The 24,065-nt window shown below is 42.4% G+C and overlaps 1 long non-coding RNA gene across 1 annotated transcript in view; it reads right to left on the reverse strand.

The window, feature by feature from the left end:
• Positions 1-5,051: 5,051 nt before the first annotated feature.
• LOC128349245 (uncharacterized) overlaps positions 5,052-24,065 on the reverse strand; it is a 127,258-nt gene continuing 108,244 nt past the window's right edge. Inside the window, exons 4-5 of the long non-coding RNA XR_008318657.1 lie at positions 16,856-16,989; positions 5,052-5,217 (exon numbers count right to left, since the gene is read on the reverse strand). This is a non-coding gene — a long non-coding RNA (uncharacterized LOC128349245). The remainder of the gene's footprint in view (positions 5,218-16,855; positions 16,990-24,065) is intronic.

Genomic DNA, 24,065 nt, shown 5'->3' on the forward strand with positions numbered 1-24,065 from the left:
ACAGGAGTTGAGAGAGTGCCCTCTCTCCTGCCATTACTCCCCTGCAACTGGTACTCAGAGGCACCCCACCCCTGAGGCTGGAGGTGGCCCACAGCCCTCCGACTAGTAGCCATTGATAGACCTCTCCTCCATGAAATCATCCAAACCCCTCTTAAAGCCATCCAAGTTGTTGGCTGTCGCCACATCCTGTGGCAGAGAGTTCCACAAGTGGATCACGCGTTGTGTGAAAAGGTACTTCCGTTTGTTGGTCCTAGACCTCCTGGCAATCAATTTCATGAAGTGACCCCTGGTTCTAGTGTTGTGTGAGAGGGAAAAGAATCTCTCTCTCTCCACTTTCTCCACACCATGCATGATTTTATAGACCTCTATCATGTCTCCCTGCAGTCGTCTTTTTTCTAAACTAAAAAGCCCCAGGTGTTGTAGTCTTGCCTCATAAGAAAGGTGCTCTAGGCCCCTGATCATCTTGGTTGCCCTCTTCTGTACCTTCTCCAGTTCAACAATGTCCTTTTTAAGATGTGGTGACCAGAATTGTACGCAGTACTCCAAGTGTGGTTGCACCATAGTTTTGTATAAGGGCATTATAATGTTAGCCATTTTATTTTCAATCCCCTTTCTATTGATCCCTAGCATGGAATTTGCCTTTTTCACAGCTGCTGCACATTGAGTAGACACTTTCAACGAGCTGTCCACCACAACCCCAAGATCCTTCTCCTGGTCCGTCACCGACAGCTCAGATCCCATCAGCATATACTTGAAGCTGGGGTTTTTCGTCCCAATGTGCATCACTTTACACTTGCTAACATTGAACTGCATTTGCCATTTTGTCGCCCACTCCCCCAGTTTGGAGAGATCCTTTTGGCATTCCTCACAATCCATTTGGGATTTCACTACCCAGGAGAGTTTGGTATCATCTGCAAATTTGGCCACCTCGCTGCTTACCCCTGCTTCTAGATCATTTATGAATAAATTAAAAAGCACCCGTCCCAGTACAGATCCCTGAGGTCCTTTTTATATTCCCTTTCTCTGTATCATTAATAATTTTATAAATTTCTATCTTTTGCTCCTTAGTCATCTTTTTTTCCCCTGAACTAAAAAAAAGTCCCCAATACTTTTTCCATTCTGCATAGAGAAGATACTCCAGCCCTTAATTAATTTTGTCTGCTTTTTGGTATTAGGATATCTTTTTTGAGATAGGGTAACCAGAATTGTACACTGACAAATGTGGCCACACCATAGATTTATACAAAGATATTACTATGTTGGCAGGTTTACTTTCAATCCCATACCTAATTATTCACAGCACTTAGTTTGCTTTTCTTACTGCCACTGTATATTGAATTGTCTTTTTCCAATTATCTGTCCATCAAAACTTCAACATCTCTTTCTTGGATAATGGCAGCCAATTCAGACCACCTTGTTTATGTAGAATGTTTTGCCACACTGTGTATCATTTTACACTTACTCACATTCACTGTCATTTGACATTTTTTGCCCCATCACACTGGCAGCATTCACAAGTTCCTCTCCCCACCCCACCCCCACTCTCCTGTCCGAATTCGGACAAAACGGAGATCAGGGAGCCTGCAGTCAATGAGACTGTTGAGAGAAGGGGAAACTGTCTGTGCAGGCTTCCTTCTTTCAAGACGCAGCCAATGACAGCTGGAGAAAGGGATGAACTTCCCCTTTCAACTCCAGTTTGAGGGGACGCAGCCTACACTTCCAAATCCACATGCAATGCAGGCTGCATTAAATCTAAGGTTGGGGTGGTGAAACTCACTCCAACCCAAGAGTACAAATTGGAATTCAGACAGTGGAACCTCAGGTTGCTCTCCGCATGGAACCAGTGTTCCTAAGGTCTGGTCTGTATTTGGACGTACGGTAACCTCTGGCCAGAAACCTCTGGCCCTTCAACTCTGGTTCCGCATTATGTGAGTATGTGGCCACAGTTTAGAGGGATCTTTCAGAAGTGCATTTCAGTCTCCTTTGGATTTTGTCTTCTCAAATAACTTGCTGTCATCCACAGAACTTGACAACCTCATTGTTCACTCCTGACTCTTGGCCGTGTCTGAATAACTTAAATAGCACTCCTTACTTTTCTCCATTATAAAAACTGCTGTTTTATTCCTTTCCTCCACTTCCTGTTCTTCAAACACTTAAAGGCATTCCTGAGTTCATGACTGAAGTCAGATTGGAATCAGGGATTTGCTAGCTCACAGTCAGCCATACACCACATTAATAAGCTCTTCATTGTTTACTAATTAGTGCCTATCAGAATTCCAATGCAGAGTTCAATTGCTCTAGTTTCTATTACTACAAATTCCACTACAGTAGATGTTAGAAACCGCACTACTCATTATGTTACTTTAGTGACGATACTGCTCCCAGATAGCCACTGATGCTATTGTATGTTAATTAACAAATGCATATTAATAACTGACAGTTGATTGCCTGTTCCTATTCACAACTGGGCGGGGGGGGGGGATCCACTGATTTCAGTGACTCATTTCAAAGGAGGGTAGGATGGACCTGAAAGGCAAGAATCTTAAGTGTGCTTCACTCAGAATGCTAAGCATGTTTATCTAGAAATAAGTTCCACTGAAATCTATGAGTTCTGTTTCAAGTAGCTAGGGTCAGAGTTGGTCTCTTTGTTTATCTAAATTGGATCTCTAAATTGGTGTTACGTGGGCCTGTCTACTTTCAACAAATTCGGCCTCATACAAAGGGCAGTTTATCCTAACTTGATTATTCTACTAATTTACATGTCTCAACCATTGTCAATACAGGTTGTGGGACCCACATCAGCTGCTTGTGGGTCAAGCAGTTGATCATGGTGATATCTGTTTTTCTAGAGGCATTTCTCATGCTCATGCAGAGCTGTAGTGGATCCACATGATTCACCCCATCTATGCATCCCCCCCTCAAAAGCCCCTGCTTTTTTAGTTAGTGAGAATTAAATTTAAAGAATAAGAACTTCTTTTTAGAATAGGAACATGTCTGGTTACAAAAGACTCAGGGGTATCCAGTGCCCCCATAAAAGTGGTAGGGCTCTAAACAGGACTGACCCAATAATGAAGTGCAGTGAAGAAGCCACCTTAGGGGTAGCAGCCATGACACAGATGGTGGTACATGCCTCGCCCGTTTGCCAGACCACTCTTTATTAACAGGGGCAGCTGCCTCTGCCCCAGTGGAGATAGTGCTGCTGAACTGCTGTACTTCTGCCTCCTCCTACTTCCTGTCTTTGGGAATGTGGAGCAATTCACACATCCTCCCATTCTGCTTCCCACCCTGCCTTTTAAAAACGGCGGGGACTCTGGCGTATGGCACATTCTGGACGCGACAAAGGTGGAGGGGACCATAGTGGACCAGGTCACCGCAGATCCCAGGGTGACTTTGGCCCGGCCTGGTTCCAGACTCCTCACCTTAGTCACCGAGTTCTGCCCATCAAGATTCCTCTTGTTGGATTGGTCACCTTTACAGCGACATCCTGAAATTTTTCCCTTTAATTTCTGTCTTAGTATGACAACAGGAATATAGCTATATTTTAACAAGGTGGGGCAAATGTCCCTGGGCCGGAGGGTGGGGCTGTTGGCTGGGCAGCAGCTCACTCTTCATCCTCCCGCCCCTTCCTCTCTGTCTCACTGGCACACTGCTGGCTCCTGATTGAAGGACCTGCCTCAGCTTCAGGCAAGATGGGTCCTCTCCAGGAGGGGAGCAGGAGGGGCGTGAGGAGCGTGAGATCCCCTGCTCCTCCTCTGCTCCTGACTGAATGGCTACTGAAGGAGAAGGAGAAGGTGGCGGAGCCCAGGAGCCCACTCCAACCTTGCATGACTATTTGCTTTAAAGGGATGAGGGGTAGCTTCAGGAAGTTATTATTAAGGAAGTCATTCATTTGAAGTCATTAAAAGTTTCTGAACTTAAAATAACTTTCCCCCTTCTGCTTGCAAGACTCTGATGCTAACAGTTTATAAATGGGCTTGGTGAGAGAGTTATAGACACTTCCGATGGTTAGGGGGAAATTAGGGGTTTTCCATTTCCATCTGGGTGGGGTTTGAAGCCCCATCTAGTGAGGAAGGGTGGCTAAAGTCCTGTGCAAATGGTTGTGGGCTTAACTAAGCACCTGCTCTTATTGGCAAATAAGGTAAATTAAAATGCTTAGAACATATTAAGGCATTCAGAAGAAGGAGACTTGGGCTGTAACCCATGGATACTTTCTTGGGAGTACATTTCACTGAATTTAGTGGGATGGACTTTTGAGTAAATATGCTTTGTGAATGTTTGGCATGGGTTGGTTCACATATCTATGTGCATTATTCAGAGATTTATTTGTGTACATTATACAGGGGTTTGCTGCCGAACAATAAATGAACAGTCTCTGTTATAATAGTGTTGCAACTGAGTCTGGCAGATGATAAGAATAACATTCCCAGAACTACTTGGGCCTGGAAACTCTACTGTTTGTAGTGTCTGATTTCTATCTCAATAATGGAAGCTATCACTTAATCCAGTGATCTTCACTATTTTTCAAGCGGGGACCAATTTGGCAAAAATATTCACTTGTGAGAGCCATTTCCCATTGTGCTGCATTTTTCCACACATGGGAGGTAGCTTTAAGAGAAACAGAGCCATGTGCCATCTTGGAAGGTGTTCATGGACTACACTTCCCAGTGCTCCGTGTGCCCCCAGTGCTGGAGCTTGAGAGGGTTCCTTTTCCCTTATAGGAGCCTCATTGTGCTGGGTTGGGACGATGGGTACAGTCACCTCTGCACAGTGCCAGAGGAGCTGTGTATTTGGCTTTGACTGAAGCTTTGCACAGGCCATAAAACAATTAGTCAATGGGAGCTGTCACTGGCTCCTGTGTCTTGCAGTGAAGAATATCGACTTAATCAGTGTGTGCATGCATGATTACGACTTTAACGAAGCTGTTTATTTTCAACTGCACTTCTAATACATGGGGATGTGATTATAACATAACATAACATAACATAACATAACATAACATAACATAACATAACAAACATAACATAACTGTAAACAAATTTAAAACACTAAGATATGACAACTCTGAACATTTTTATTATTATCTTCCTTTCTCTATATCAACACCTCCATGGCATGAAATAAGCAAATGCCCACAGGTATTCAAATTGTACATGAGTTATCTTTGTTGATTCTTGCTATGATGACCTTAAAATCCCTTCTCCTACTACCACTGCCAGCCTGTAAAAAAAGAAGAAGAAAAAGGCAAAGTTATAGCACTATTTTCAATGTGCTCTTTAATGGTTACATATTTTTAAAATAAACACAACTCAAGAAGATGTATCTCAAAATAGCACGAAAACGATTTACCAGAGACATGTTGAGGCTATTCACAATCGCATGCAGAACCAGGCTAAGGGACGCCAGCCCGGTTTTGTACACGCACATGAACCACCAGGATTGGGCCAATCCTGGTGGTTCTGGTGGCTCCACAGCGGCAAACCCAGCGGCAAACCCACCTAAATAGCCACCCTATAAAATGAGGTTAAGGGAGCGAGTGCTCTCTTAACCGTGTTTTTTTAATATCATGTGGCAGCTGTGGGGAGCCCGGGGAGGGGAGATCCCCATGATGCACCACGCCCTCATAGGGAACACAGGAACATAGGAAGCTGCCATATCCTGAGTCAGACCATAGGTCTGTCTAGCTAAGTATTGTCTACACAGACTGACAGTGGCTTCTCCAATTGCAGGCAGGATTCTCTCTCAGCCCTATTTTGGAGATGCCAGTCGGAACTTGGAACTTTCTGCTATTCCCGGAGCAGCTCCATCCCTGAGGGGAATATCTTACAGTGCTCACACATCAAGTCTCCCATTCATATGCAACCATGGTAGACCCTGCTTAGCTAAGGGGACAAGTCATGCTTGCTCCCACAAGACTAGCTCTCCTCTCCTCGTGTAGTGCATCCTGGTAAGGTAAGTTTAACCTGCCTTCCCTGCAAACTGCCCTCTAGCCTTTCATACGGATTGTGAGAAGAGGCTCATTGTTTAAGCCTTGCTTGATATTAAATCCCAGCAACTTGAAAACTTCAGTTCTTGAAGAAAACCAATACAAGTTTTAATAAAACAAATTGTTCCATCATCAGATTCTAAAAGCATATTAACACACCTCACATCACACTTTACAGCCAATATGGCTGTGCAGTTATATTTCCAATCAGTCAGTCACATGCCGAAATTTTAATGAGGCCCAAAGATTCAGCAGTTTGCCATTCTGCTGGATTTAGCACCCACTAGAAAGTCATCATCTTCTGCTGAGACTATTGCTGTTATTTTGGTGAAAAATTAACAGGCAGCCAACTAGTAGCCATCTAGTACTGGATTTCACTTTGCATATGGAGGTTTAAAAAGCCAATTTCAGTCATGAGTGAACTGACTTTTTGAACCTCTGAACTTGACTTTTTGAACCTCTGTTGTCCTGGTCCAATAAAAGCAACTGGCTAAATAGGCCCAATGCACAGATCTCTCCTATTGAGACTGAATGCATATGCCCAAGGCTACTGTGAAGAGTGTGGCATCTTGTATCAAACTACTCAGCCCACATTAGTTATGTATTCCCTAGCTGATATCATCAGTGGTTCTATCATTAGTTCTGAAAGCACTGATCAACTCATAGGTGAAGAAAAAGCAAGCCAAGTAACCTTTGACTCAACTGTGGAACTCCAAACAATTATCAACACGGTGGACATAGTGATAGTACTGATAAGCTGTATGGGGTCCTTGTGCTCAAGGGGAATACATCATTTTGAATGGAAACTAACGTTTCTTTTATTCACAAAACTTGTGTCGGAGAACCCTGGAATGATAGTTGACTAAATAGATTAGAAACTTCTAAACTCAAAAACCACAGGAGAATATTTGTTTGGTTTGTTTCATTTATTTGCATTTATATACTTCTCAATATACAAATCTCTGGGCGGTTTACAGATTAAACATAAACAACAATTAAAAGAATAGATCATTTAAAACAGTTCAAAATAACTATCAATAAAACTTTAAAACATTATGAACTAAAAACCTGATAAAAAAAAAATAGGTGTATTTTCAGATGTTGCTTAAAAACAGCCAGAGGTGGGGAGGCTCTGGTTTTATTTGGCAGCATTTTCCAGAGTCCTGAGGCAACCCTAGAGAAGGCCCAGTTTTGGGTCACCAGCAATCAAGCCGGTGGTAACCACAGCCAGACCTCCCCCAATTATTTTAATAGGTGACAGGGTTCATGAAGAAGGCACTGAGGCTCTTCACACAATTAGTGTGAAGAGCTGTAAGGGAGGTTGTGGGGAGAACGGGCTTAGTCCGCTCTCCCCGCAGATGATCCAAAGGCAGCCCTGGGCAGCCAGATCAGCCATCCACACAACTGCTGGCTCCGTCATGGAGCTGGCAGGGGCTGCGGGGATCGGGGCCCGCGTGTCCCCGTGCGAGCACATGGGGCATCCTGGAGAGACCCCTGAGCCCGGGAGGCTGCTTGCAGCCTCCCGGTCAGGGGTCTACTTGTGTGTCGCCACGTGCCACAGCAACACATGAGCAAAAAGATGAGGTTAACAGAGCGCTTGCTCCGTTAACATCATCTAAGGGGAGGGGTATTTATGGAGTCTAGCTGCCAGGAACCACTCTGCTCCCGTTGCAGCACACGATCGCCCCAAAGTGGGCTAGACTCCCTTAGCCCACATTTGGGTGATCGTGAGAATAGCCTCACTGTCTTAAATACCTGGACCCAAGCCATTCAGGGCTTTATAGGTAAAAGCAGCACTTTGTATTTTGCCCAGTAATTTAGTGGCAGCCAGTGTAGTTCTTTTAGAACACTTTTATTAGGGCCAACAAAAATGTCATATGGTAATGAGCAAGCTTTTGAGTTCTACATAACTCTTCTTCAGCATGTATATTCAGCAATACAGTGGGGGAAGAAAAAGGATGGGCATGATGTTTAAGCCCCACATCCAGCAATAAAGCCTGGGGTTTGTAACAAATTTAAGACGGTGTGCAGTAGCTTTTAGGGACGTTTAATTGGATTACACACTGCTAGATTATAAACAGAAATTCAGGTCACACTGAGGGCTGCTACAACAAAGAAACCTGACTCACAATGATCAACCACTTCCCAGTTCAAAGATTATTTTGGCAAAACCATGACAATTAAATTGATAAAAAATCAATGAACGTTTGGAGTGCAGATGGCCTGTGTGCCCGACATCCTAGCGCTGTGCCTAGCACTGTGCTTGCGCAATGAACAAAATTGCGCTACTGCACTAAATCACGGGGCTGTCAGAACTGTGCGATGGTGCAAAGGTTACCTTCAAAATGTATGAGATGTTCCACAGTTTGAGCACCCTGTGCACAAGCACAACACTAATCTGAAATGCACGTTCCAGACTAGGCACAACTAGGCTAGTGAAACAGCCTTGCATTAGCACAACATCCTTGCAGAAGAACAGTATTAGTCAGGATGCCAGAATTTCTAACTTGCCTAGGGAGCAAGAGGTTGCCAGTTTGAATCCCCACTGGCATGTTTCCCAGACTATGGGGAAAACCTATATCGGGCAGCAGTGATATAGGAGGATGCTGAAAGGCATCATCTCATACTGCGCGGGAGTTGGCAGTGGTAAACCCCTCCTGTATTTGACCAAAGAAAACCACAGGGCTCTGTGGTCACCAAGAGTTGACACCGACTCAATGGCACAACTTTACCTTACTTTATCTTATCCTGTTTTTACTCTGCACAACTCCTGAACATATATACTTCCTGCTCTCATATAATAAGGAAGATGCTCTTTGAGTTGGGTTAATTAAAATGAAAACCAAACATGCACTGCTCTGGCTGTTCCACTACCCTCCTTCCAGGATCTTAAGGCTTCAAGGGTTTTGTTAATTTATTATTGATGTAAAACGCCCTGAGCCATTTTTGGAAGGGCGGGTATATAAATCAAATACATACATACATGCATGAACAAAACAACAAGAAGGCAATTCTGAGAAAATTCAGCAAATGGGGAAGGGTTTTGCACCTTGCCCTGCAGCTTCTTGGTGTAAATTGTCCCTCCTTAATTACAGTTGCTTACTGGAAGTAATTGTGGGGTGTTGTTATATGTGTTGCCCTGCAGTACATGGCTTCACTATTTGCAAATGCTCCATATGTGCAAAAAGGACTAAGAGTCCTTTTTGGACATACACAACTAGGAATGTGTAAATCAATTCAGGTACAAAATGATTTGTACCCAAATCTACCTGCATTGGGCAATTTGTGACAAAACAAATCACCCCTGTGCTAGCTGGTCAGATTCGGGTCCAAAACAAATCACCCAGATTTTAGACTGGAAAGATTTTTAGATTCAGACCTCCATTTTGTGGCGATCTCTCTTGCTATCTCCATTTTGTGTCCGTTGTTTAAATCTCTCTCTCTCTCTCTCTCTCTCTCTCCAGCCCTCCCAAGCTTCAGATTGGTGACTTAAATTGTGCAACAATTGGCTGTCAATCCCCCCCTGGTTCCAGATTGGCTTTTTTCCATTCAAATCTTGTGTTGCCAGGGGTGACTGATCTCACATTGGCTGGGGAAAGGGTCAAAGAAGGGACGGGGGGGAGTTCAAAGGTGGGATTTTCAAATATACTTAATTAAGGAGTCAGGCAGCCACCATTCTGCCTTTCTGCCTTGTGAGAGAAGAGAGAGAGCCTGAGGAGCTTTGCTTTGCCTTGCCTGCCTGCTGCCAGGAGTGGATTATCTGCTTTTTGTTTTCTTGCTTTCCTGATTGAGGAAAAGAGAAGAGATTTTTTTTCTCCGCCCCTTTCCTGCTGCTGAGAGAATCACTGCCTGCACCTGCTGTCTATACAAATCGATCTGGGTACAAAACGATTTGTAACCAAATCTAACTGTTTCAGGACATTTGTGCACAAAACAAATCACCCCGTGCTAGCTGGCCAGATACAGACCCAAAACAAATTGGGGGTGATTCGATTTGGATACAAATCAAATTGAAAAAATTGATTTGTGCACATCCCTAACACAAACATGGATAGAGGAAAGGAAAGATTTTGTTGCTCTTGCCATGTTGTTGAAAGGGAATGGATTGACTTGTAGAAGGAGTCTCACTGTTTGTGCAGCACCAGAACTCAAATTATTGTCAAGACTACAAATATCAGACATTTTAAATAGGGCTGTTTGGGACAATATTTATTAAAATGGGCAGGATATAGAGAATAATTGAAAACAAAGATTCTACGGCTGGCCAGTGGTGTGTGTGTGTGTGTGTGTGTTCTCCTGTCAAGAATGTTTCAAAATTGACTTTAAACCAATCTGTACTTGTTGGTATAACCAAACAGCGGAGCTCAGTCAGAATGTATTTGAAGGAATGTATTGTTTGTTTGTTTGTTTGTTTGTTTATATATCGCCCTTCCAAAGATGGCTCAGGGTAATGGTTAGAGTGCTGGACCAGGATCGGGGAGACCTGAGTTCAAATCCCCATTCAACCATGAAGCTCACTGGGTGACTCTGGGCTAGTCACATATCTCTCAGACTAAGCTACCTCATGGGGTTGTTGTGAGGAGAAACATAACCATGTACACCACTCTGGGCTCCATGGAGGCAGAGCAGGATATAAATGTATTTTTTTTTAAAAAAGATCAAAAACCAATTAAAAGCAGATTAAAATTGAAATTAAAATTAATAACATTAAAACTAAACATCATTAAAAGTCAGGCTAAAAAGATGGGTCCTTAAGGCTCTCCTGAAGGCCTTCTAGGAAGACAATCCTCTTATATCCATGGAGAGTGTGTTCCACAACCTAGGGGTTGGGGCAACAACAGAGAAAGCCCTTTCCCAGGTCACCACCACATGAACCTCTCTGGGCTCTGAACTGGTGGTACCCCAAGACAGACGGCACCTGATGATCTTAATAAGTGGTGGGGATCTTGTAGAGAAAGGCATTTCCTCAGGTAACCCAGACCTAAGCCATTCAGGGCTTTAATCATCAGCACTCTGTACTTTGCCAGAAACATATTGGCACCCAGTGCGACTGTTTGAGAACAGGCATAATGTGGTCTCACCAGAGACCAATGTGGCTGCTGCATTTTGAACTAACTGAAGTTTCCAAACTACATTAGATCAGGGATTTTCAGCCGTGGGTGACAAGATGTTGCTGGACTATAGCTCCCATCATCCCCAGCCACAATGGTCAAAGTCTAACAACCTCTGGGGACCCAAGCAGGGGCGTAGCTAGGAGAGAGGGGGACCGTGTTCACTTCTTTCTCCGGCGGCACCTCAGAGTGAGGGAGATAATCAAGAAAATAGGGAGGGGTGAACCCGGGGCCCGGCTTCTTTGAACCCATCTGCTCAGTTAGAGCTACACCCCTGGACCCAGGCTTGAGAACCCTTGCTAGGGGACACACTATCCAATAAGGAGAATGAAGTTCTGATCAGTGAATCCTTCCACAAATGCACAGTGTGCTCAAACAATTCCCATGGAAAATGTTCAGGACTTGGAGAAAGAACTTGGCTGTGGGGAAGCAGGAAACCCATGCACAAGTACAAAACAGTTGTATTAAACAAAGATCGTGTTTTCCTTTTTGTTTGCTCTGGCAGAACTTTCTTTGCATAGGGTGTTTTGGTTTGTTAACAACATTGATTTCAAAGATCTGCAACAGCTGGATGTAAATGCTGTTAAACAAATTACTTTATATGTGGAATGACAAGTTACTAGAGCAACTCTTTCATAATGTGATGGTGTTCAGTTAGGAGATGTTTACCCTTCCCTTGTCTGCTGGTTCTTCGTTCCCACCCCAGCCCCAGGCTCCAAAACTAGAATCAAGCCTAACTATTGAGGAGCTGTCCTCTGGGGAAGGGGGCATTTACAGTGCAGAATCCGCAGCTGGCGGAGGGAAATACATAATTCCTCCCAATTTTGCCCTGGACATGCTTTCCTTGCCCCCACTTTTCATGTTAGCTCAGCAAATGTGGGTTTGGGAAGACATTTGCTCCACCCTGGTAGCAGGGAGGGAAAAAAGGTCTGAAGGATTAGAGAGGTGCTGCTCTCAGGCCACTCCTGAAGCCAAAGTGAGAGCGAGGCAGGAGACTTATTTAAAGAAAGTTCAAGATGCTATTTAAGGAGTGCTTATTTAAAAAAAAAAGAATTCTTCTCATGGGAAAAAAAGAGAAAGTTTCAAAATGTTGTCAGAAGCATTTCTAACTATTTAGAAAAGCTTACCTAACCATAGAAACTAGATAATTCATAGGCTACAAGACTATTCAGACTTCAATTTTTTAAACTCAGTTCTGAAGATCCCCAAATTATGGGCATGATCCTGGCAACGTTAGGCATATTTAAGGCCCATTTAGATGGACGGTGAGGGTGGGGAGGAAAGGTTGTGCCGTTGAGTCAGCGTCGACTCCTGGCACACACAGAGCCCTGTGGTTGTCTTTGGTAGAATACAGGAGGGGTTAACCATTGTCCTCTCCTGCGAGGCATGAGATGATGCCATTCAGCATCTTCCTATATCACTGCTGCCCGATATAGGAGTTTCCCATATTCTGGGGAACACACCAGCAGGGGATTCAAACCAACAGCCTCCTGCTCTCTAGGCAGGTTGCTTCAATAGGTGCAGAAATCTGTTTCAGCAAGTGAATATGAATCTAAATCTGAATAGATTTAATATTACTGGTAAGCAATCAAAGGCTTTGTTTTTTAAAAATAAATAAATAAATAAAAGGGAAACAGTGCCCTCTTGTGTGTGAATGTGGCTTGTTATACCACTAAAGAAAGTGGAAAAAATATGACCATGATCCCAGAATACAAGGCTAAAATGATACTTGATGAAAGGTATTTGACATTGTTGTAATCTAAATTGGTTCTGTGGCTGGATTGTTTTTAGATTTATAAGCCTGCCTGCTGTTTTAGGGGATATTTGTAGAGCAGCAGTGAATGATAAAGAAGAGATGTGATGGGAGGGGGTTAAGGACTTGGAAATATTTGTTCTTATTGTAATTTATATAGCAGAATGACTCTTTACAGAGTAAATACGAACAAAGACAAGTCCCTGCCCCAAAGAGCTTATAACCCCATGTTCAATGGAGTGGGAGACCTGAGAGAGAGAGAAGAAAAGACAGAGGCAAGGGGAAAGATATGTGTGCTTATCGTTCTTTTAATTTGTTTTTACATTTATATTCTGTTCTTTTGCTGAGGAGCCCAGAGTTATAGACATGGTTTATGTTTATCCTCACCACAACCCTGTGATGTAAGTTAGGCTGAGAGATATACGACTGACCCAGAGTGATCCAGTGAGTTTCATGACTGAACTGGGATTCGAACCCAGGTCTCCCCAGTCCGAGTCCAACACTCTAACCACTACACCATGCTGGGTCCCTAAAACACTTGTATCATGCAGTCTGCAGCCATACGTGGGGATATGTTTATATTTTATTATCATATTTATATACTGCCTGAAATATACATCTCTAGGCAGTGTACACAATCCAAATTATAATATAAAAACAAAAACAATTAAAACATTTTCACAGAATAAAAACAATTAAAAAACTATTCACAGAGTGAAACTATTAAAATAATTTCATAGGATACAAACAATTAAATCATTTAAAATTAATTTTAATTTTAATTAAAAGCCTGATAATACAGGTGTGTCATAAGGGTCTTTTTAAAACCCCTGCAGGCTTAATACACAGGCTTAGTTCCTAACTCCCAAGACGTTGATATTCTATTCAGTTTTACTATACAGAAAAGTTGGAGAAGGGATTTGAAGGGGGAGGAGGTGACCTATAGGCATTCTGGGAAGCAGTTCTGAGACCCAAGGGGGACTTGGTGGAATCACAAGATAGCAAGAGACATTCAGTATCATAATAATGTTTACAAACCAAATGTTTTTTCTTATATTTATTTATCTGTTTGGTTTTTATTGAATTTCTATACTGCCCGAGATAGAACTCTCCAGGCGGTGAACAAATCAAAACACAACATAAAGTATAAAACATTTAAAATGCATAAAACAGACAAAAATCACAATAGATAAACACACATTACAACTTAAAATTTAAATTTCAGTTCTAGAACATAATGTGGAGTCTATTACACAGAACAGAAGATAAACAGTCCATTCCAGGTCAGGATGGTGTGGTCACTGCAAGAACTTTTAGGATCAAGTGCCACATCAAAAGGAAATGAATCTCCTCAGTTCCACATGTATAGATACTGATCAACATGTATACATACAGGGTACCATATCATAACAAAATAAAGTGCAATTATTATATTTTAGACTGTCCATAATTTTGTTTTGTTTTGTAACAGTTCTGCTGACAAGCCAACCAGAGGTGCATTTACATAATTGTGGAGCCGGGACCTAAAGCCCTTTAGAGGCCCACCCCTCCCCTGCAAATTAAGCATCATCACGCTTGGCCAGGTGAACACACCAACCAGGACAGACTGAAGAGGATTTGGGAGGGCCCCAGGGGCTGTGGAGGCCCTGCACATTGCCCCGAAGTCCAGGGGGAAGAGTGCCTCTGAAGCCCACAAGCTATTGTCATACTGGATGACTGGAGAGGATGACTGGAGTACCTCACCTATTGTATTCCATGTTCTTTCTTCTGTTAACTTCCACTGTGTCTTCTACCATTCTTCAATCAAAGGGACTTTCCAAGATTTCTAAAGCTGAAGAATGATTACTTTTGATATTAAGGTCACTTACTGTATCTATTGTTCCTAATGTTTCTAAAATGTCCATATTAGGTGGTTAAAGAGCATGTGATTCTAGACTTTGATTGTGGTCACAATCAAGTTTCAAATTGTACTGCAGAAAAATGGCTAATGACCACTTACATTCTGAAAGACAAGAATAATAGACACATTGGGCAAAATATATTTTTCATATGTGTTTTATTAAGTTTACATCTTCTTTGTTGTCCACAGAGCTTACTTAGCATACTTGCAGTCTTATCCTCAGCAAGTGTACTTGGAAGTGAAACTCACAGCTGACATCCTGACTACACAGGAACATAGGAAGCTGCCATATACTGAGTCAGACCACAGATCCATCTAGCTCAGTATTGTCTTCACAAACTGGCAGCAGCTTCTCCAAGGTTGCAGGCAGGAATCTCTCTCAGCCCTATCTTGGAGATGCCATGGAGGGAACTTGGAACCTTCTGCTCTTCCCAGAGCGGCTCCATGCCCTGAGGGGAATATCTTACAGTGCTCACACATCAAGTCTCCCATTCATATGCAACCATTCATATGCAACCTGCTTAGCTAAGGGGACAAATTGTGCTTGCTACCACAAGACCAGCTCTCCTCTTCAAAATTGCTCAATAATAATTCTCAAGAGTTTCTCCAAGAAACCACTAAATTTCAATAAACCACCCTCTAGTAAATTTACTAGAGGATATTAGTCACTGATTTTCACTGATTTCAGGGGAATACGACACAGGAAATCTGTGATTGGAGTAATGGTCCTGGTCCACTTGGGTGCTAGCAGTATTACTGGGCCTACTGGTTGGCCACCACCAGCACCCCTAATGCCCTCTGTTGTCCGTGGCTGAAAAGGTCCAGGTACAACAAGAATGACTTCCTCCTGTTACTGATCATCCTCAGTCTCGGACTGGGTGGGGGTTGCACTGAGAAGGGGGATCAGTGGGGACTCCCAGTCCATTCTGGGCCCAAATCAAAGTGCGGGATATAATCTTTAAAGCCTAAATGGCTTGAGGCCAAGCAACCTAAGAGAGCGCCTTGCTCAGGGGCGTAGCTAGGGGAGAGGGGGCCCGTGTTCATCCCTCTCTTGGGTGGCCCCTCAGAGTGAGGGAGACAATGAAGGAAATATGGAGGGATGGAGCTGGAGGGCCCTCAGGAGCTGGGGGCCCGTGTTCTTTGAACCCTTTCGTTCAATTATAGCTACGCCCCTGGCCTTGCGCCATATGTCCCAACTCGGATCTGAAGATCTTTTTCAGAGGCCCTGCTCTGAGTGCCCCTGCCAAACAAGGTGAGGTGGGTGGCTACTAGGGAGAAGGCCTTTTTGGTGGTTGCACCCTGTTTATGGAACAGCTTCCTCAGTGAAGTTCATCTGGCTCCATCACTTCATTCTTTTAGATGCCAGGTAAAGACCTTTCCATTCACTCAGGCTTTTTAAATTTGATTGTTTAAATTGACTTTTAAAAACAAGCTTTAAAATTGTTTGGAACTGTATTTTGTTTTGTTTTGTGTTGTGTGTGTGTGTGCGTGTTGTGATTTGATGTGTTTTATGTGTTTTTATTGGATGTTTTAATGTGGTGTTGAGAGCCACCCAGCCACCCAGTTATAGAGAGGGTAACAAATACAGTTGTTTATTATTATTATTATTATTATTATTATTATTATTATTATTATTAATAAAAATTCTAACATATCCAGGAATTAATCCAGCTGAGCTTGAGCCTTCTTGTAATTGTTCAGTATCAGTCACTATTACTTTCCACCCAACTGTATCGTGTTTAAATTCTGAAGCTTGTAGAGAACTAATTTGCCAGCTAGTGAATATCATTCTGCCCGCTATTGAAGTCAGTGTGTGCTTGGCCTAGTTTGAGAGAAACAATATTAAGACAAGTTGTTATTTTAGGACCTACATCATATTTCATTGCTAATTGCCCCTCAGAGAATGATCTTGTACGTTCTAAGTAGTACATGAACACCTTCACAATTTCACTTTTCATACTTGGCATTTTGTGTTCAGTCTTAATCTTAATAGGTCATGTTAACCGCAGCATAGAGACTAAGCCCATTTCTTTAATTTGAAGTATATTAAATTCTACTTATAATGAAAATTGAACATAGATATAAAACAGCCAGATGTTTAAAATCACCTGATGCACGAAGTCATAGAGGGACATATTCTTGATCCTGGGAAAGGCCTTCATGTGATGTCAGAGGAACTGTTTGCCTGAATATTCTCAGAGGCCTTCATGTGCAAAATATCCATTATCCAGTTTTGAAGCACCTTTTAATGGAAACATCAAGGGAATGTTTATGCTAGGTTAACAGAGTCTAGCATAGTATTCACCCTTCAAACATTTGAAGTCCAGATTTGCACAGCTTGTGAGCCACAAGGCTAACCCAGCCCACAAGTCATGTATGATGGCGCATTAAGAGGTGATAAATATATGACTTTGCTGCATGCTTGAAATGGCAAACATGGGGATTGTCAAGCAGCTGGCAGGCTAAATGTCCGGCTGGTGAGGTGCAGACCCCTTCAAGTTCACCTTGGTGGATTACAGCTGTACAGATCTGTTCAAGATCCATGTACAATTCCAGTAATGTTGGGGATCATGTCTTTTTAAAATATTTTCTTTCATTCATTCATTCATCTATTCATTTATTTGCAATCCAAAATCCTCCAGCATTTGAAAGTCAAAATCCCTGGAGCCCTTGATTTTTTCTTCTTTTTTTTGCAGTTAAGATAATTTACACTTCTTCTTAGCATTGCTTGCTGTATTGAAATATTAACAAAAGGAATTTTGTATAGAAACATTAGAATGACTTTAACTGTAGCAAGATCTCAGATGCCTAGATTCCCCCAAATGACCCAACATGGCAATATGATAAATGCAGAAGAGGAGGAGGAGGGAGAGGGAGATGCCAGTGTGGTGCAGTGGTTAGAGTGTTGGACTAGGACTGGGAGACCTGAGTTCAAATCCCCATTCAGTCATAAAACTAACTGGGTGACTCTGGGCCAGTCATGTATCTCTCAGCCTAACCTACTTCACAGGGTTATAGTGAAAATAAACATAACCATGTACTGGGTATGGAGGAGGACAGAACATCCTTGGGCTCCTTGGAGGAAGAGCGGGATCAATGTTGTTATTATTATTATTATTATTATTATTATTATTATTAATTAATTAATAGCAACAACAACAGCAACAAGAAGAGGACATGGGGCACTGGGGAGGAAAATGGCAGATGCCAGCCAACAGTCACCAAAACAATCTCTACTACTTTTAAACTTTAAATAGTTAAAAAGGGGAGAAAGTCCATCACTGTTGGTAAATTCCTCCCAATCAACAAAAACATGTATGTTATACCAAATGGTACATGCAGTGAGTCATTTTTGTATCCAGTTAATCAAAAAGGAACCAAATGGGCCAATTTGGGCCATTTTTTCATTCCCATTTCTTTATTACACCCCCTCAGCACCACTTTCTTGTCCCCAAAACAGGCCATAGCACTTGCTATTTTTCAAAGAAGCTTAAGGCTGGTTACACTTAGGAATGGGAATAATTCTGAGGCTGTTTTCATCATTAGCTTCACAGGATTACACAGCCACAATGGCATCGCTACTACCCATCCCTCCAGAAAAGAGTCTGCAGATAGTAGATATCAAAGACTTGCCAGCTATTGAACCAGGAAGAGCCCGTGCCTTAATTTCTCATTGAGAACTCCCTCTGACAAAAGGAGATCACTTTACAAGACAGAAGCATGCAGACATTACTCATACTGTGGCTACAGTTATCCATTTAGGTGCCTTGCCAGTAAGTCTTTTGTGTAGCTTTAGCAGAATATTCAAGGTACTGTTAGGTTTTTAGTGGGGAGGGGAATCAATGGAGTTACTGTTATGCAAAGAATTCTATTTTCTTTGGGTCCCTCGCCCCTCTCCAGTACACACACTAATTCTTCTAAACCTTTCATTTGCAAATCATAATGATATAAAGTGCCTTGAATCTGAGGCCTTGTATTAAAGAAAGGCCTTTTCCACCAAAGGAGCTCAGTAAATACTGGTAATATTAAAGACACCGTGGCTGACATACTGCGCAAGAGTACATCAGCCTAGTAATGTTGTGTTTGCACAGGTTGTGTAAGTTGTGCAGGTCACACAAATGCAACATTTGCACAAATTGTGTTAAACAAGAGTAAGCCCATTATTCCCAATAGACTTATTCTTGTGTCACGCAATCTGTGTAAAACTTGTGTTTGCACAAGTTGCACAGTTTATGCAGATTGTGCAAATACAATGTTGCCAGGTTGCTATACTTGTATAATATGTCAGCCATAAACTCCAACTGTCCTGTAGCCCTGTGCTCCAGCTGGGACAAACTGAACTCTGCATGGTCTCCGGGGCACACAAGTTGGACTCAAAGCAAAAGCCCTCCTCTGATGCACACTCTGTATTTCTTGCCCCTCCTTTTTAATAGCAAAGAGAGGCTCTGTTTCCAGTTGACTGCCACTGGGGCCCAGAGACATAAATGCTAATTAAGGTTTAAGTTCTCAAAGAATGAAGCCATCAGGACACATCTTCATTTACCTTTCTCAGGACAATTAGTGCCAGATGGTTATTTGTGACAGGAAAACACAAGGCTAAAAGCAGTATGTGAGGCACAGGCCCGTCTCAAATGGAGTACCAGTCAGAACCAGGATGGAGAAAGAAAGGAAAAATCATGCCATCAAGTCAGTGTCAAATCCTGGTGACCACAGAGCCCTGTGGTTTTCGTGGCAGAATACAGGAGGGGGTTACCATTGCCATCTTCCACGCAGTATGAGATGATGCCTTTCAGCACCTTCCTTTATCACTGCTGCCCGATATAAGAGTTTCCCATATTCTTAGAAAACACACCAGCGGGAATTTGAACTAACAACTTCTTGCTCCTTAGACAAGTCACCTCCCTGCTGAACCATTAGGTGGCTCCTGGGACAGTCTCCTGTTTTCTGGAATCTGTCCCTGGTAAATCACTGTCCCTATTTTGTCCCTATCTTTGGCTCTTGAGAATGCCTTGTTCGATTTTTTTGAATGTGAGTTGCTAGAATTTTAGTCCTTCAGAATTCAGCTCCCTTCCTAGAGTGTCTAAACTGCCTGCACTTTATTACCTGCTTGCCATTTGTTGCACACTTGTGAAGTCAGAATTCTCCTCCACACCACCCAGGTTTCCTGGCCACACCTCCAACAGGTATAGCCAATAGGTATAGCTGTGAATGCATTCACATAGATTTGCCTATTTTCATCAGATACACATTGAAGAGCAGGAAGACAAAATAGAAGATTATTACACTTTCCCTGTTAATGTATATAGCATCTACAGCTATTTTATTTATTTATTACATTTATATCCTACTCTTCCTCCGAGGAGCTCATAGTACATAGTTATTTTTATCCTCACAACAACCCTGTGAGGTAGGTTAGGCTGAGAGATACATGACTGTATCTCCCAGTGAGTTTCATGGGGATTTGAACTTGGGTCTTCCCAGTCCTAGTCCAACACTCTAACCACTATGCTATGCTGACTCTTACATAAGTTACATAAGCAAAACATAGTCATATGTGTCCCAATGAACTTACAATCTACATCACAATTCCAGGTACAGGGAAGAAAGAGGAGACAACATGGAGAGGAAGGAAAAGGTAACAGTATCAAATAATAGAGGGATAGGGTACAGAAATGGCAGGACCAAGAATAAGAAGGGATGGATTTGATGACCAAATGCACATCTGCACTTATGCTTAAGCTAGGTTTCAGTTGCAGCTACAGGTTTATATAACATGAAATAATAAAAAAATAATCAGACAAGTATCTGTATGGTACAACCTAAACTGACAGTCCTTTATCAGATTTATGCCAAATCAAACAACATAATCAAATTATCATTGTAGTATAAAATAATCGTAAAAGACAAATCTTGTTCTTTTAAGTGCTAGTACTAAACTACTATCATTATGACACACTAAGTTGAAAGTAATGTTGTGACTTTTATATAACAAGGAAGGACAGGCTAAAATCCAAACACTAATTTAGAACCTGTAGCCCGTTGGCAGGTCACAAATTCAGATGAGAGTCAGTTGAGTGATGACCATGGATGTTTGAACCACCCTCATTTATGTGTGAGAAAACTGAAACAGGGAGATCTTTTTAATGTGTGCGGTGGGGGGAGACCCCTACACATACGCTGACCATTTGAGAACCGTGCCAGAAGTCTGTGTTCCAGTTGTCATGCAATACTATAAAGCCCACATGATGATCATGGAATCTTACGGCTGGTTCTGGATGGTTTTAGAAAGGAATTAGACAAATTCATGGAGGATATGGTTATCAATGGCTATTAGCCTGGATAGCTGTAAATTTCCATCAGATTCAGAGGGGACAAGCCCCTGAACACCAGTGGGAGGGGATAGTTGCTCTCTTTCCCCCACCTGCGGGCTTCCCTAACATATCTGGTTGGCCACTGCATGAAGCAGGATGCTGGACTTCATGGGCCTTTGGCCTGATCCAGCAGGGCTTTTCTTATATTCTTATAGTCACATGATCATTTTAAGCTAAGCTTACTTACTGTCAAATCCAAGATCTCTGAGCTGCACATGCTTCCTAAGAGTGTGTTGTGTGAACTCAGACATTCTCACCAATCCCAGATCTGCACCAGAAAAACCTGACATCAGGGGAGTAACTATAATCGGGCAAGGGGAGACAGTTGTCTGGGGGCCCACTGCCTTGTGGGGGCCCCCATAGGTAAGTCACATGACTGACTCCCCCAGCCACGCACCAGCCCGGGCTTCCTTCAGTTGTATTCATCCTCTGAAATTGATGTGAGTGTTAAGACCTGGAGCTACCAGAACAGCATGTAAATGACTTGCATCATCCACCATTTACAAAACCTTTTTAACAATAATTTAGGATGATGTTCTATTGTGGCACATAGGAGATATATGGGTAGGTAGGTAGGTAGGTAGGTAGGTAGATAAGCTTTTTGTTACCACTATCCAGCCTCATTTACGATTTCTTTACCTCATGAGCTGAGCTTTAGTGAGGGGGGGGGCATTTTAAAATCTTGTCTCTGGGCCCACTCCAACCTTGCTACGCCCCTGCCTAACATTTAATCATGATTAACTAGCCCAGTTCAGTTCTATGATTAACAGTCCTGATTCAATGCCAGTCAGTCATGGCATGGATCGAGAATTAGTGAAGACATTCAGTGCTCACACAACACACTCTGTGGGAGAGCACACAGTATGGGAACTTCAGATTTGTTGGTAAGCTTAAGTTAAAATAAGTGTGTGAACCAGCCCTGAATGGTTTAAACACTATTCCATAGCTCTTTGAGTGTTAGCAGCTAAGTCAGTTGGTTTCCAGGAGCAGCAGAATTATTGAGAAATGGTTAAGTCTACCAGCCAGTGCTGTAGTAATAAAAATATTTAAATAATGTGGTTTTTAATAATGAGCCTGCCTAATTCAGTAGAAATAGAGTGATTACAGTCTGAGCGACAGTAGAGCAATTGGTGCTTGGAAGTGGTGGTGAGCACCTAGCAACAGATCTGTTGTATTGGAATAATGTAAAGAAATGTTACCAAGATGGGAATAATACTATTTTAAATATATCTATACATACATTTTAAATATAACTATTTTAAATATAATGCCAACAACTTGTTCAGTGCTTTTTTATTCTGTTATTTTACTAGCAGGAAATGATTTTCACCAAGAGAAATGCATAATGTTGCTGGTGATACAGATTAAAGATGACTGATTTCTCTCATCCTACCTTTACTACAGCCACCTAATGCCACAGTGGGGGAAATGACTTGATTAGCAAGCCAGAGGTTGTCAGTTCGAATCCCTGCTGATATGTTTGCCGGACTATGGGAAACACCTATATTGGGCAGCAGCGATATAGGAAGATGCTGAAAGGCATCATATCATACTGTGTGGGAGGAGGCAATGGTAAACCCCTCCTTTTTCTACCAAAGACAACCACAGGGCTCTGTGGTCACCAGGAGTCGACACTGACTCAACAGCACAACTTTACCTTTACCTTTCCTTTACTACAATTGTCTAATCACCTCCCCACCACTTAACATCTATATGTACATAATCCCCTCCTGTGTAAGTCATCTTGGGTTGAATTTAGAAACATATGGCCACTTCATGGGGAATGGTGATGGTTTCTTTTATATATATGGGGAAGGTAAGTTTTGTGCAACCTTCCCCCTACCTTCCCACTGTAAGAGACTTTTGTCACCCCAAAACTCCTGCAACCAGGAATAAATGAGGGCTCCAAAAATCCTCACATTACCAATGGGTTCTTTTGATGCTGCTGGCTGTCAAGAATCCCAAGACCCAAGAAAACACGAGGGGAAGAGCAAAGGTATATATTCAATCAAAGCAGATTTATTTTATTCAGGTGAATTACAGCATACAGCATGCAGCAGAGTTATTTCTCTCACACAAAGCAACTAAGATAATATCTAACTGACACCCTATAGATCATCAGAGTTTTCACTCACCCTTTGTGGTTTATCTCCTGAGCTTACCAAGAGAGACTGATGTTCCCCTTTTCGGAGTATCGGTATGTCAAGTTGGGCAATCCTCCTCTAATTCTTTGGCCTTGGCAGCCGCTGGTCCGTATGATCTTTCCCTGCTCTAGATCAGGGTTCTAAATACCCCAACTTCTCTGCCCACGCACCAACGATGATTGGCCAAGACGGGGTCCTGACCATTTATGACCCCTTGCTCAACCCGTAACTTTTGACATTTAAACACCATTGGTCAGGGAAGATTGGAAAGAGGAACCAGGTGTGCTGTATGACCAGGAGAGATATGAAAGAGGAACCAGATGCAGGTGCAGGTCGAGTGACCCCTTCCCCTTCCTCAGATGGAACATTTGGGAGGGAGCGTTCTAGATATGAGTTATCGAAAAATGAGGAAGCGTGCCCAAGCCAACAGGCTGATTTTCTCTAGCATGGAAAATGTGTTGGAATAGGGGAACTTGGCATTTGCCCAAAGGTTCATGTTAAGATCAAGACCCGAACTATATCAGCAATCAGACTCATGTCAAGCATTTATCAAATACAACATGGTTAACCTATCTATGTGCCTATTCAATATAAAAATGATCCCAAGTGAATCTTACACCACCTCCAGTTGTACGAATAGCATCAGTATAAAAGAAACCATTTTTTAAAATTGTGTGTGTGTGTATAATTTTTAAAAATGGTTTCTTTTATACTGATGCTATTTGCACAACTGGAGGTGGGCAGGTAGGGGGAAGGCTGCACAAAACTTACCTTCCCCACAGACAATCCTGCAGGTTGGAGGG

Source organism: Hemicordylus capensis, chromosome 3, assembly GCF_027244095.1.
Source record: "Hemicordylus capensis ecotype Gifberg chromosome 3, rHemCap1.1.pri, whole genome shotgun sequence".
In the NCBI taxonomy this organism is placed as follows: Eukaryota; Metazoa; Chordata; class Lepidosauria; order Squamata; family Cordylidae; genus Hemicordylus; species Hemicordylus capensis.